Raw genomic sequence first — 16,027 nt, forward strand, 5'->3', positions numbered from 1 at the left:
CAACCTGCAGAAACACCAGAACCTGCAGAACCAGCAGAACCTGCAGAAACACCAGAACCTGCAGAACCTGCAGAACCAGCAGAACCTGCAGAAACACCAGAACCTGCAGAAACACCAGAACCTCCAGAAACACCAGAACCTGCAGAACCGCCAGAACCAGCAGAAACACCAGAACCTGCAGAAACACCAGAACCTGCAGAACCACCACAACCAGCAGAACCACCAGAACCTGCAGAAACACCAGAACCTGCAGAACCACCAGAACCTGCAGAACCACCACAACCAGCAGAACCACCAGAACCTGCAGAACCACCAGAACCTGCAGAAACATCAGAACCAGCAGAACCACCAGAACCTGCAGAACCACCAGAACCTGCAGAAACATCAGAACCAGCAGAACCACCAGAACCAGCAGAACCAGCAGAACCTGCAGAAACACCAGAACCAGCAGAAACACCAGAACCTGCAGAAACATCAGAACCAGCAGAACCACCAGAACCTGCAGAAACATCAGAACCAGCAGAACCTGCAGAACCAGCAGAACCACCACAACCTGCAGAACCACCACAACCAGCAGAACCACCAGAACCTGCAGAAACACCAGAACCTGCAGAACCACCAGAACCAGCAGAACCACCAGAAACACCAGAACCTGCAGAACCTGCAGAAACACCAGAACCTGCAGAAACACCAGAACCAGCAGAAACACCAGAACCTGCAGAAACATCAGAACCTGCAGAAACACCAGAACCTGCAGAACCAGCAGAAACACCAGAACCTGCAGAACCACCAGAACCAGCAGAACCACCACAACCTGCAGAAACACCAGAACCTGCAGAACCAGCAGAACCACCACAACCTGCAGAACCACCAGAACCTGCAGAACCAGCAGAACCACCACAACCTGCAGAACCACCAGAACCTGCAGAACCACCAGAACCAGCAGAACCACCAGAACCTGCAGAAACACCAGAACCTGCAGAAACACCAGAACCTGCAGAAACACCAGAACCAGCAGAACCAGCAGAACCACCACAACCTGCAGTAACACCAGAACCAGCAGAACCACCACAACCTGCAGAAACACCAGAACCTGCAGAACCACCAGAACCAGCAGAAACACCAGAACCTGCAGAAACATCAGAACCTGCAGTAACACCAGAACCTGCAGAAACACCAGAACCTGCAGAAACATCAGAACCTGCAGAAACACCAGAACCTGCAGAACCTGCAGAAACACCAGAACCTGCAGAAACACCAGAACCTGCAGAAACATCAGAACCTGCAGAAACACCAGAACCAGCAGAACCACCACAACCTGCAGTAACACCAGAACCAGCAGAACCACCACAACCTGCAGAAACACCAGAACCTGCAGAACCACCAGAACCAGCAGAAACACCAGAACCTGCAGAACATCAGAACCTGCAGAAACACCAGAACCAGCAGAACCACCACAACCTGCAGTAACACCAGAACCTGCAGAAACACCAGAACCTGCAGAAACATCAGAACCTGCAGAAACACCAGAACCACCAGAACCTGCAGAAACACCAGAACCTGCAGAACCGCCAGAACCAGCAGAACCACCAGAACCTGCAGAAACATCAGAACCAGCAGAACCTGCAGAAACATCAGAACCAGCAGAACCACCAGAACCTGCAGAACCACCAGAACCTGCAGAAACATCAGAACCAGCAGAACCACCAGAACCAGCAGAACCACCAGAACCTGCAGAAACACCAGAACCAGCAGAAACACCAGAACCTGCAGAAACATCAGAACCAGCAGAACCAGCAGAACCACCACAACCTGCAGAACCACCACAACCTGCAGAAACACCAGAACCAGCAGAACCACCAGAACCAGCAGAACCACGAGAACCTGCAGAAACACCAGAACCTGCAGAACCTGCAGAACCAGCAGAACCACCACAACCTGCAGAACCACCACAACCTGTAGAAACACCAGAACCTGCAGAAACATCAGAACCTGCAGAACCACCAGAACCTGCAGAAACACCAGAACCAGCAGAAACACCAGAACCTGCAGAAACATCAGAACCTGCAGAAACACCAGAACCTGCAGAACCTGCAGAACCAGCAGAAACACCAGAACCTGCAGAACCAGCAGAACCACCACAACCTGCAGAACCACCACAACCTGCAGAAACACCAGAACCTGCAGAACCTCCAGAACCAGCAGAACCACCACAACCTGCAGAAACACCAGAACCTGCAGAACCACCAGAACCAGCAGAACCACCACAACCTGCAGAACCAGCAGAACCTGCAGAAACATCAGAACCAGCAGAACCTGCAGAACCAGCAGAACCACCACAACCTGCAGAACCACCAGAACCTGCAGAACCAGCAGAACCTGCAGAAACACCACAACCTGCAGAAACACCAGAACCAGCAGAACCACCAGAACCAGCAGAACCACCAGAACCTGCAGAACCACCAGAAACACCAGAACCTGCAGAACCTGCAGAAACATCAGAACCAGCAGAAACACCAGAACCAGCAGAACCACCAGAACCTGCAGAAACATCAGAACCAGCAGAACCTGCAGAACCAGCAGAACCACCACAACCCTCAGAAACACCAGAACCTGCAGAAACACCAGAACCAGCAGAACCTGCAGAACCAGCAGAACCACCACAACCCTCAGAAACACCAGAACCTGCAGAAACACCAGAAACACCAGAACCTGCAGAACCTGCAGAAACATCAGAACCAGCAGAAACACCAGAACCAGCAGAACCACCAGAACCTGCAGAAACACCAGAACCTGCAAAACCAGCAGAACCTGCAGAACCACCACAACCTGCAGAAACACCAGAACCTGCAGAAACACCAGAACCAGCAGAACCACCACAACCTGCAGAACCACCAGAACCTGCAGAACCAGCAGAACCTGCAGAACCTGCAGAACCAGCAGAACCACCAGAACCTGCAGAACCACCACAACCTGCAGAACCAGCAGAACCTGCAGAACCACCAGAACCAGCAGAAACACCAGAACCAGCAGAACCACCAGAACCTGCAGAAACATCAGAACCAGCAGAACCTGCAGAACCTGCAGAACCACCACAACCTGCAGAAACACCAGAACCTGCAGAAACACCAGAACCAGCAGAACCTGCAGAACCAGCAGAACCTGCAGAACCTGCAGAAACACCAGAACCTGCAGAACCAGCAGAACCTGCAGAAACACCAGAACCTGCAGAACCTGCAGAACCAGCAGAACCACCACAACCTGCAGAACCACCAGAACCTGCAGAACCAGCAGAACCTGCAGAACCACCAGAACCAGCAGAACCACCAGAACCTGCAGAAACACCAGAACCTGCAGAAACATCAGAACCAGCAGAACCACCACAACCTGCAGAAACATCAGAACCTGCAGAACCAGCAGAACCTGCAGAACCACCAGAACCAGCAGAACCACCACAACCTGCAGAAACACCAGAACCTGCAGAACCACCAGAACCAGCAGAACCACCACAACCTGCAGAAATATCAGAACCAGCAGAACCACCAGAACCTGCAGAAACACCAGAACCAGCAGAAACACCAGAACCTGCAGAAACATCAGAACCTGCAGAAACACCAGAACCTGCAGAACCACCAGAACCAGCAGAACCTGCAGAACCACCAGAACCAGCAGAACCACCAGAACCTGCAGAAACTGCAGAACCAGTAGAACCACCACAACCTGCAGAACCACCACAACCTGCAGAAACACCAGAACCTGCAGAAACACCAGAACCAGCAGAACCTGCAGAACCAGCAGAACCACCACAACCTGCAGAAACACCAGAACCTGCAGAACCAGCAGAACCTGCAGAAACACCAGAACCAGCAGAACCACCAGAACCTGCAGAAACACCAGAACCTGCAGAAACATCAGAACCAGCAGAACCACCAGAACCTGCAGAAACACCAGAACCTGCAGAACCACCAGAACCTGCAGAACCTGCAGAAACACCAGAACCTGCAGAAACACCAGAACCAGCAGAACCTATGATTATTTTATTTGGTTATTTTGATACTTTATTTGTTTATTTGCTATTTCAGGTAAATCTGCTTTGGTCCGGTTCAGGTAAATCTGCTTTGGTCCGGTTTGGTTAAATCTGCTTTGGTCCGGTTCAGGTAAATCTGCTTTGGTCCGGTTCGGGTAAATCTGCTTTGGTCCGGTTCGGTTAACTCTGCTTTGGTCTGGTTCAGGTAAATCTGCTTTGGTCCGGTTCAGGTAAATCTGCTTTGGTCCGGTTCGGGTAAATCTGCTTTGGTCCGGTTCAGGTAAATCTGCTTTGGTCCGGTTCGGGTAAATCTGCTTTGGTCCGGTTCGGGTAAATCTGCTTTGGTCCGGTTCGGGTAAATCTGCTTTGGTCCAACAGAACTGCAGTTTATTTCAGACGGGAACATGTTGCATGGTTCAGATAAAAAAAGACGTGGTTTGTAATTCTGCTGAAGACGTCGTCTCTTCAGCGTCTTCTGGCTTAAAGCAACATTTTTATTTAAACAAAAAACAAAACAGAGATTTTCCTACATTTTCGTTACAGTTTGGATCATTTGCATATTTTTAACACCTAAATTTAACCTAAGTCGTCTGTAAAATAGTTTGTTGTTCATGCGTGGAGTTATTTTCTCTGTGCAGCAGCAAACAAACAAGCAAATAAATAAATGAAAAGCAGAAAACATCAAATTACCACCAGCTTCGCTCTGAAAGTTTTCATTTAATCCACGCTGATTTTCTAACGGTTGGATCCTCTTTACATGACAGAAACGGAGAACATCGCATCCCAGGGTTTGGTTTAGGCCTGATGTGGCTCCGGATTAAATGTCGGATCGGATTCAGAAGAGAACCAAAAACTTTTCTGAATCTTGAAAAGCTATGGAGCTAGATCCACCGTATGGATCCTGCTGCTGAATGTATGTTTTCATGGTGAAAGAGTCGAATAAAGCCGGTCGGATTAAACCAGGATGATTATGTTTTGGTGTAAATCCGTTATAGAAGGAACAGAGCTGGTTGTTCGGCTCGAGCTCCGAAAGCCGTAAGAAGGCCGCCGGAGGAGCAGGTTGTTTCTGCCGACAGTGGTCTGACTGTGTGCAGAGGATAAACCTCCTGGAGGGGACCTGGTCTGACTCTGATCTGGATCAGCATCCGGATCAGGAATGTTGTGAAAGATTCTTCCTCATTGTGAGATAGAACCATTTCCTCTCCAAGATATAAAAGATATCAATCCAGAACAGGAAAAACATTCTGGATACTACCATCCAGAACAGGAACATTCTGGATACTACCATCCAGAACAGGAACAACATTCTGGATACTACCATCCAGAACAGGAACATTCTGGATACTACCATCCGGAACAGGAAGGACATTCTGGATACTACCATCCAGAACAGGAACAACGTTCTGGATACTACCATCCAGAACAGGAACAACATCCTGGATACTACCATCCAGAACAGGAACAATATTCTGGATACTACCATCCAGAACAGGAACAATATTCTGGATACTACCATCCAGAACAGGAACAATATTCTGGATACTACCATCCAGAACTGGAACAAAGTTCTGGATACTACCATCCGGAACAGGAACAAAGTTCTGGATACTACCATCCGGAACTGGAACAACATTCTGGATACTACCATCCAGAACAGGAATGACATTCTGGATACTACCATCCAGAACAGGAACAACATTCTGGATACTACCATCCAGAACAGGAATATCCTGGATACTACCATCCAGAATAGGAACAACGTTCTGGATACTACCATCCAGAACAGGAACAAAGTTCTGGATACTACCATCCGGAACAGGAATAACATTCTGGATACTACCATCAGAGCAGGAACAACATTCTGGATACTACCATCAGAGCAGGAACAACATTCTGGATACTACCATCCAGAACAGGAACAACGTTCTGGATACTACCATCCAGAGCAGGAACAACATTCTGGATGCTACCATCCAGAACAGGAACAACATTCTGGATACTACCATCCAGAACAGGAACAACGTTCTGGATACTACCATCCAGAACAGGAACAACATTCCGGATACTACCATCCAGAACAGGAACAAAGTTCTGGATACTACCATCCGGAACAGGAACAACATTCTGGATACTACCATCCAGAACAGGAACAAAGTTCTGGATACTACCATCCGGAACAGGAACAACATTCTGGATACTACCATCCAGAACAGGAATGACATTCTGGATACTACCATCCAGAACAGGAATATCCTGGATACTACCATCCAGAATAGGAACAACGTTCTGGATACTACCATCCAGAACAGGAACAAAGTTCTGGATACTACCATCCGGAACAGGAATAACATTCTGGATACTACCATCAGAGCAGGAACAACATTCTGGATACTACCATCAGAGCAGGAACAACATTCTGGATACTACCATCCAGAACAGGAACAACGTTCTGGATACTACCATCCAGAGCAGGAACAACATTCTGGATGCTACCATCCAGAACAGGAACAACATTCTGGATACTACCATCCAGAACAGGAACAACGTTCTGGATACTACCATCCAGAACAGGAACAACATTCCGGATACTACCATCCAGAACAGGAACAAAGTTCTGGATACTACCATCCGGAACAGGAACAACATTCTGGATACTACCATCCAGAACAGGAATGACATTCTGGATACTACCATCCAGAACAGGAACAACATTCTGGATACTACCATCCAGAACAGGAACAAAGTTCTGGATACTACCATCCAGAACAGGAACAACATTCTGGATACTACCATCCAGAACTGGAACAACATTCTGAATACTACCATCCAGAACAGGAATATCCTGGATACTACCATCCAGAATAGGAACAACGTTCTGGATACTACCATCCAGAACAGGAACAACATTCCGGATACTACCATCCAGAACAGGAACAAAGTTCTGGATACTACCATCCAGAACAGGAATGACATTCTGGATACTACCATCCAGAACAGGAACAACATTCTGGATACTACCATCCAGAACAGGAATGACATTCTGGATACTACCATCCAGAACAGGAACAACATTCTGGATACTACCATCCAGAACAGGAACAAAGTTCTGGATACTACCATCCAGAACAGGAACAACATTCTGGATACTACCATCCAGAACTGGAACAACATTCTGAATACTACCATCCAGAACAGGAATATCCTGGATACTACCATCCAGAATAGGAACAACGTTCTGGATACTACCATCCAGAACAGGAACATTCTGGATACTACCATCCAGAACAGGAACAACGTTCTGGATACTACCATCCAGAACAGGAATATCCTGGATACTACCATCCAGAACAGGAATATCCTGGATACTACCATCCAGAATAGGAACAATGTTCTGGATACTACCATCCAGAACAGGAACAACGTTCTGGATACTACCATCCAGAACAGGAACAACGTTCTGGATACTACCATCCAGAACAGGAACAACATTCTGGATACTACCATCCAGAACAAGAATGACATTCTGGATACTACCTTCCAGAACAGGAACATTCTGGATACTACCATCCAGAACAGGAACAACATCCTGGATACTACCATCCAGAACAGGAACAACATTCTGGATACTACCTTCCAGAACAGGAACATTCTGGATACTATCATCCAGAACTGGAACAACATTCTGGATACTACCATCCAGAACAGGAACAACATTCTGGATACTATCATCCAGAACTGGAACAACATTCTGGATACTACCATCCAGAACAGGAACAAAGTTCTGGATACTACCATCCGGAACAGGAACAACATTCTGGATACTACCATCCAGAACAAGAATGACATTCTGGATACTACCATCCAGAACAAGAATGACATTCTGGATACTACCATCCAGAACAGGAACAACTTTTCATCACTGCAAGAGAACAAACATGAAGATAGAAACATGCAAACAACACGAGTCAGCAGAGCTTAAACTCATCCAGAGTGATGAAGGCCTGAAGTCTAAATTTATATTATAATTTTATCCAACTATCAGTTACTAAAACCGTTATATTCAGCTGCTCATTAAGTCCGACATGCATCTTGGTAAGGAGCCATATAAAGACTTTTCTCCTTTTTTCTTTTCATTAGTTGGGGTTTAAAGTGGAAAAAAAGTTCAATTTTTTTCCCCAAAACTATCAAACATTTTTATTTAATATCAACAATTGGAGCTGCAGTTGGGTGAAATGCAGAGCTTAATTCCTTCCTGGAATTTATAAAGTAAAATGGTCGTTATTCCTGCTATGAAAGGCTGAGGTGAACCCACATTCTGAAACGTTAAGCCACTCTCCTGGAGAGTCTGATCATGTCAGCATTTAAAGGTAAAACGAAAAGCTTCGAAACTTCCAGCAGATTTTTCAGTTTGGGACATAAAATCATGCCTGTGAACCTGGAAACGTTTATTTCCCGTAAAGAAACAGGAATATCTGCAGCCGGCAGGTGGATGCGACTGGCGTCGATGTAAACACGTGAGGTTTGTGTTGAATGAGAAGAAGTTCCGGCTTGGCTGAAATAAAAGCACCCAAATTCAGGATGAACATGAAATCTCTGAGGAATCATGTTGCGCGTTGACACACAGGACAATCAGTGAAGAATATTCTGACTGAAACGAAGCAGAACGAGGCGACATCTCCAAAAACGGCCATTTTGGCTCCAAAGGGCAACTTTAGGAAGGTCTGCCTTTAAATCAGCGTCTTTTCTGTCTTTATCCACATTGCCTTTTATTTTATTCTTGTTGTTTCCATCAGATGCAAACAGAGTTGTTTCGGAGTATTGTTCCGTTTGCGATTGGATTCGCTGCACCGCTGACGGTACCGGTCCTGCCAGGGACAACCGAGTGTTTGCCTGAGAAGTTGGGCTTACCGTCAACTCATGAAATAACCAGTAGATCCCATTAAACCAGTTCAGAACCAATCTAGTGGACTGGTTCCATTTAAGCACTGCTGAGGAAGACTAAGCTTTAACTTGTCACCGTTCCTCTTCATCGTCCGGTAGAAACCAAACCAAATGGACTCACCTGCAGCTACGAGAACAGCCAATGCGACCATCACCGCGGTTCTGAGATCCATGACTGTGACGATGAGGAAGATGAAGACTAACTAAGACAGACTGCAGCAACACAGACAAGCCAAATCACAGAGCGGCAACAACAGAAAAAGTGATGCGAGAGGAAGTGATGCAGAGGTGTAGGACTCCTCGGCGCTCTGCGTCTCCATGCCGTGAATCAGTTCATCCCCGACCTGCTGCTGCTGCTGCAAGCTGCACATTTCCTCCCTTCAAAGCAAACCAGCTGCAGAGGGCGGGGAGAGAGCAAAACCACGACAAACATGGAGGAAGGAGGAAGCGGTAGGAGGAAGAAGTGGAGTTACCAGACTTCAGACTGAGCTCAGCGTCGCCGAGTCTGTGAGTCACGGGTCAGAACCAGAACTCAAACGGCTAAAGCTCCTGATGCAACCATTCAACACAGAAAAAAGACAGAAATAAACACAATCCACTGAATGCTGGATTATAAAACACACAACGATCAGGAACACAAGCTCTCAAACAGATCAGCGTATCGATATTCTAAAGACGATACGTCGATATCAGCCGGACAAAATATCGGATTTCTACTTTTATTGAGGATAAAATTATCACTTTGGTGTTTTAAACACCCCCTCCCTGAGCCGTCACCTTATCGTGGTGGAGGGGTTTGTGCGTCCCGAAGATCCTAGCAGCTATGTTGTCGGGGGCTTTATGCCCCTGGTAGGGTCACCCATGGCAAACAGGTGTCTAGGGGAGGGACCAGACCAAGTACGGCTCATCGACCTCTATGATGACGACTGAGCTGGGCATGAATGTTCCCTTGCCCGGACGCGGGTTACCGGGACCCCCCTCTGGAGCCAGACCTGGAGGTGGGGTACGAGAGCGAGCGTCTGGTGGCCGGGCCTTTACCCATGGGGCCCGGTCGGGCTCAGCCCGAAAGGGTTACATGGGCCCCACCTCCCGTGGGCTCACCATCTGCGGGAGGAGCCGTAGGGGTCGGGTGCAGTGTGAGCTGGGCGGCACCAAGCGGTGGGGACCCTGGCGGTCCGATCCCCGGCTGCAGAAGCTGGCTCTAGGGACGTGGAACGTCACCTCTCTGGTGGGGAAGGAGCCTGAGCTTGTGCGCGAGGTTGAGCGGTTCCGACTAGATATAGTTGGACTCACCTCGACGCATGGCTTGGGCTCTGGAACCAGTACCCTCGAGAGGGGCTGGACCTTCTTCCACTCTGGAGTTGCTCGTGGTGAGAGGCGCCGAGCAGGTGTGGGCATTCTCATCAGCCCCCAGCTTGGTGCCTGCACGTTGGGGTTTACCCCGGTGGATGAAAGGATAGTTTCCCTCCGCCTCCGGGTGGGGGGACGGGTCCTGACTGTTGTCTGTGCTTATGCACCGAACAGCAGTTCAGAGTACCCACCCTTTCTGGGGTCCTTGGAGGGAGTGCTGGAGGGTGCTCCTTCTGGGGACTCCATTGTTCTGCTGGGGGACTTTAATGCTCACGTGGGCAATGACAGTGAGACCTGGAGGGGAGTGATTGGGAGGCATGGTCCCCCCCCTCTGAACCCAAATGGTGTTTTGTTATTGGACTTCTGTGCTCGTCATGGATTGTCCATAACGAACACCATGTTCCAGCATAAGAGTGTCCATATGTACACCTGGCATCAGGATTCCCTGGGCCGCAGTTCAATGATCGATTTTGTAGTCGTATCATCGGACCTACGGCCACATGCCTTGGACACTCGGGTGAAGAGGGGGGCGGAGCTTCAACTGATCACCACCTGGTGGTGAGTTGGCTCAGATGGTGGGGGAGGAAGCCGGTCAGATCTGGTAGACCCAAACGTGTTGTGAGGTCTGCTGGGAACGTCTGGCTGAGTCCTCCGTCAGAGCGAGCTTCAACTCCCACCTTCAGCAGAGTTTCAACCATGTCCCGAGTGAGGCGGGGGACATTGAGTCCGAATGGGCTGTGTTCCGTGCCTCTATTGTTGAGGTGGCCAGCCAGAGCTGGGGCTGTAAGGTCGTTGGTGCCTGTCGTGGCGGTAATCCCAGGACTCGTTGGTGGACACCAGCAGTGAGGGATGCCGTCAAGCTGAAGAAGGAGTCCTATCGGGCCTTCTTGGCCTGTGGGACTCTGGAGGCAGCTGATGGGTACCGACAGGCTAAGCGGCATGCGGCTTCGGCTGTCACTAAGGCAAAAACTCGGGCATGGGAGGAGTTCGGCGAGGCCATGGAGAAAGACTTCCGGACGGCTTCGAGGAGATTCTGGTCCACCATCCGGCGGCTCAGGAGGGGGAAGCAGTGCTCCGTCAATACTGTGTACAGTGGAGGTGGGGAGCTGCTGACCTCAACTCGGGACGTTGTGGGTCGGTGGAAGGAATACTTCGAAGACCTCCTCAATCCTACCAACACGTCTTCCGATGAGGAAGCAGAGCTGGGGGACTCAGGGGTGGACTCTCCTATCTCTGGGGCTGAAGTCGCTGAGGTGGTTAAAAAGCTCCTTGGCGGCAAGGCCCCGGGGGTGGATGAGATCCGCCCGGAGTTCCTTAAGGCTCTGGATGCTGTGGGGCTGTCCTGACTGACACGCCTCTGCAGCATCGCGTGGACATCGGGGGCAGTACCGCTGGATTGGCAGACTGGGGTGGTGGTCCCCCTTTTTAAGAAGGGGGACCGGAGGGTGTGTTCCAATTACAGGGGAATCACACTCCTCAGCCTCCCTGGTAAGGTCTATTCAGGATTCCTGGAGAAGAGAGTCTGCCGGATAGTTGAATCCCGGATTGAGGAGGAGCAGTGTGGTTTGCGTCCTGGTCGCGAAACAGTGGACCAGCTCTATACCCTCTTTGGGGTCCTGGAGGGGGCATGGGAGTTTGCCCAACCAGTCTACATGTGCTTTGTGGACCTGGAGAAGGCATTCGACCGTGTCCCCCGGGGGCTCCTGTGGGGGGTACTCCGGGAGTATGGGGTACCGGACCCCCTTGTACGAGCTGTCCGGTCCCTGTACGACAGGTGCCAGAGCTTGGTCCACATTGCCGGTAGTAAGTCGGATTTGTTTCCAGTGAGGGTTGGACTCCACCAAGGCTGCCCTTTATCACCGATTCTGTTCATAACTTATATGGACAGAATTTCTAGGTGCAGCCGAGGTGTTGATGGGATCCGGCTTGGTGGCCTCAGGATTGGGTCCCTGCTTTTTGCGGATGACGTGGTCCTGTTGGCTTCATCTGGTTGTGATCTCCAGCTCTGACTTGAGCGATTCGCTGCCGAGTGTGAAGCGGCTGGGATGAGAATCAGCACCTCCAGATCTGAGACCATGGTCCTCAGCCGGAATAGGGTGGATTGCCCTCTCCGGGTCGGGAGTCAGGTACTGCCTCAAGTGGAGGAGTTTAAATATCTCGGGGTCTTGTTCACGAGTGAGGGAAGGATGGAGCGCGAGATGGACAGACGGATCGGTGCGGCGTCTGCAGTAATGCGAACTCTGCGCCGGTCTGTCGTGGTGAAGAAGGAGCTGAGCCAGAAGGCGAAGCTCTCCATTTACCAGTCGATCTACGTTCCTACCCTCACCTATGGTCATGAGCTGTGGGTCGTGACCGAAAGAACCAGATCTCGTATACAGGCGGCTGAAATGAGTTTCCTCCGCAGGGTGGCCGGGCTCTCCCTTAGAGATAGGGTGAGGAGCTCGGTCATCTGGGAGGGGCTCAGAGTAGAGCCGCTGCTCCTCCGCATCGAGAGGAACCAGTTGAGGTGGCTCGGGCATCTGGTCAGGATGCCTCCTGGACCTCCCTGGTGAGGTGTTCCAGGCACGTCCCTCTGGGAGGAGACTCCGGGGAAGACCCAGGACACGCTGGAGGGATTATATCTCTCGGCTGGCCTGGGAACGCCTCGGGATCCCCCCCGCAGAGTTGGCAAATGTGGCTGGGGAGAGGGAAGTCTGGGCTTCCCTGCTTAGGCTGCTGCCCCCGCGACCCGACCCCGGATAAGTGGCAGAAGATGGAGATGGAGATGGTGTTTTAAACGATTTGTTTTCCCTCCTGACAATTTTAGGTCAAAAGCTCAGAAACAGCAATGTTCTGTTAGATTTAAGGCTGGATTATCCAATGGGCCCAGGGGCCCGCGCCCATTTGGGGCCCATTTGGGGCCTAATGGGCCCCACAGGGCAAACACCAGGTTTTTGGACATGAAACTAAATGTACATAAAAGCCAGATAGTTCCACCACAGTGTGTAGTGGATTGCTGTTGGTACTACTGCCTGAGAGACATTAGAAATGTCGTTTCAAACTTTATCATTCACAATTTTCACAACGTTGTGCTGGAGAGGGGGGGCCCGTGGGACACTCTGGGCCCTTTGCGCTTTTAATCCGGCCCTGGTTGGACACTGGTTGGAGACCTCCAGTTCAGTAGAATCAGGTTTTTAGCCGACACCACGCCGAGTTGAAGAGCCTGCTCATCAGAAGGAGGGAAACTTTCAGAAGAGCCAAATAAAGCCAATCTGCATTCTGGTTGGAGAGTTATGTTGCTCAGAAAACCACATAAATATGTCACAGCAAAAGCGACTGAGTTCTGGGCCACAGAGAGAGCGTTCAGCTGTCCCACATCATGCAGAACTCAGAAACCGAGCTGAGCTTTAGAATAATGTCGTCTGGGCACAACTTTAAATTAAAATGCTGGATTTGACCTGAAATGAAGTGTTTCAGGAGCCAGCGTGATTTATAAGTTAGGATAAATGTGTGAAATAAATATGTAAATAAAATAAGTAAAAACATTAAATAGATTAAAAAAAACCAAAAACATGATGTAAATGATAAATCTAAAAATCTTTCATATATGAAGTCATGAATTTGAATTAATCAATACAAATCAATCAATTTGATTAAAAATGAAATAAAATATAAATGTATGTGATATTTTACATGTTTATATGAAATATATTGATTCATCATCCTAACGGCTTAGTCTGATGAAAGGTGGCGGGGAGCTGGAGCCTATCCCAGCTGTTTCTGGGCGAAAAGGCGGGGACACCCTGGACAGCTCGCCGGTCCATCGCAGGGACACTTTATGAAATATATGTAAAAGAAATAAATAAAAATCATTTTAGTTTTCGTGACGTTTTATGATAAAACTAAAATTTATTAAATATAAACATATTAAACCTGCTTGTGTTTATTTAGGCTAAAAAAAAGGAAAACTGGAGTTTTTATCGTTTGTTATTTTGCTGCTTGGTGCTGAAATGCAGACGAACTGTCCTGGTTCGGAGGTACTGGGCTGGAAATTTATTCTGCGAAGGAGTCAACAGCCGAGAAGCAGCGTCCAAACGTCTGAAACGTCTCGAATCATTTCCAGAAACACGGTGTGCAGGTTTGGTTCTGCTCGAACACAGAATGAAGACATGAACCTCTTCCAAGCAGACATCTCCCCCCTCCTGACTCATCTGAGCTTCATCTGAGCTTCATCTTCCTACATCTCCGTCACTCTTTCTTCATCCTCCTCCTCCTCCTCTGCTTTACGGCGCCGTAGAGATGAAGTAGTTTCACCTCTTCTTCTGTTTCTGACTCAGTTTCGGGCCTCTCACTCTGCTCAGAAAACATGTGAACTCAGGGAGTATTTGACCTCTTCCTCACAAACCGTCAGCCATGATGTGACAACCGCCGTGAAGCAACAAGCTCATCCCGAGGAAGCTGTTAGCTTTCATGTTTCACGATCAAATAAAAAAAAACCCATTTGTGGTCACGGCTAGTTATTGGATAAAATCTGTCAGCTGTATGAACGAAAAGAAACCGGGAGTTTTTCCTGAACTGCGACAAAAGTTTAGCACAGTGTCGTCTGCATAAAGTTTCACATATAAAATATCAGCCCAGTGGTTCCAGGATGGAGCCGCGAGGAACACCGAGATCCGACTTTTCTCAAAACCGGTACCAGTCTGAACAGATCCAGTCTGAACAGATCCAGTCTGAAGAGATTCAGTCTGAACAGATTCAGTCTGAACAGATCCAGTCTGAAGAGATTCAGTCTGAACGGATTCAGTCTGAACAGATCCAGTCTGAACAGATCCAGTCTGAAGAGATTCAGTCTGAACAGATTCAGTCTGAACGGATTCAGTCTGAACGGATCCAGTCTGAACAGATTCAGCAGATCCAGTCTGAACAGATCCAGTCTGAACAGATCCAGTCTGAAATGATCCAGTCTGAACAGATCCAGTCTGAACAGATTCAGCAGATCCAGTCTGAACGGATCCAGTCTGAACAGATTCAGTCTGAACAGATCCAGTCTGAACAGATTCAGTCTGAACAGATTCAGTCTGAACGGATCCAGTCTGAAGAGATTCAGTCTGAACAGATTCAGTCTGAACAGATCCAGTCTGAACAGATTCAGTCTGAACAGATTCAGTCTGAACGGATCCAGTCTGAAGAGATTCAGTCTGAACAGATCCAGTCTGAACAGATCCAGTCTGAACAGATTCAGTCTGAACAGATCCAGTCTGAACAGATCCAGTCTGAAGAGATTCAGTCTGAACAGATCCAGTCTGAACGGATCCAGTCTGAACAGATTCAGTCTGAACAGATTCAGTCTGAACAGATCCAGTCTGAACGGATCCAGTCTGAACAGATCCAGTCTGAACAGATCCAGTCTGAAATGATCCAGTCTGAACAGATCCAGTCTGAACAGATTCAGCAGATCCAGTCTGAACGGATCCAGTCTGAACAGATTCAGTCTGAACAGATCCAGTCTGAACAGATTCAGTCTGAACAGATCCAGTCTGAACAGATTCAGTCTGAACAGATTCAGTCTGAACGGATCCAGTCTGAAGAGATTCAGTCTGAACAGATTCAGTCTGAACGGATCCAGTCTGAACGGATTCAGTCTGAACAGATCCAGTCTGAACGGATCCAGTCTGAAGAGATTCAGTCTGAACAGATTCAGTCTGAACAGATCCAGTCTGAACGGATCCA

The sequence above is a fragment of the Telmatherina bonti genome (assembly GCF_933228915.1).
Source record: "Telmatherina bonti genome assembly, chromosome: 3".
Lineage (NCBI taxonomy): Eukaryota > Metazoa > Chordata > Actinopteri > Atheriniformes > Telmatherinidae > Telmatherina > Telmatherina bonti.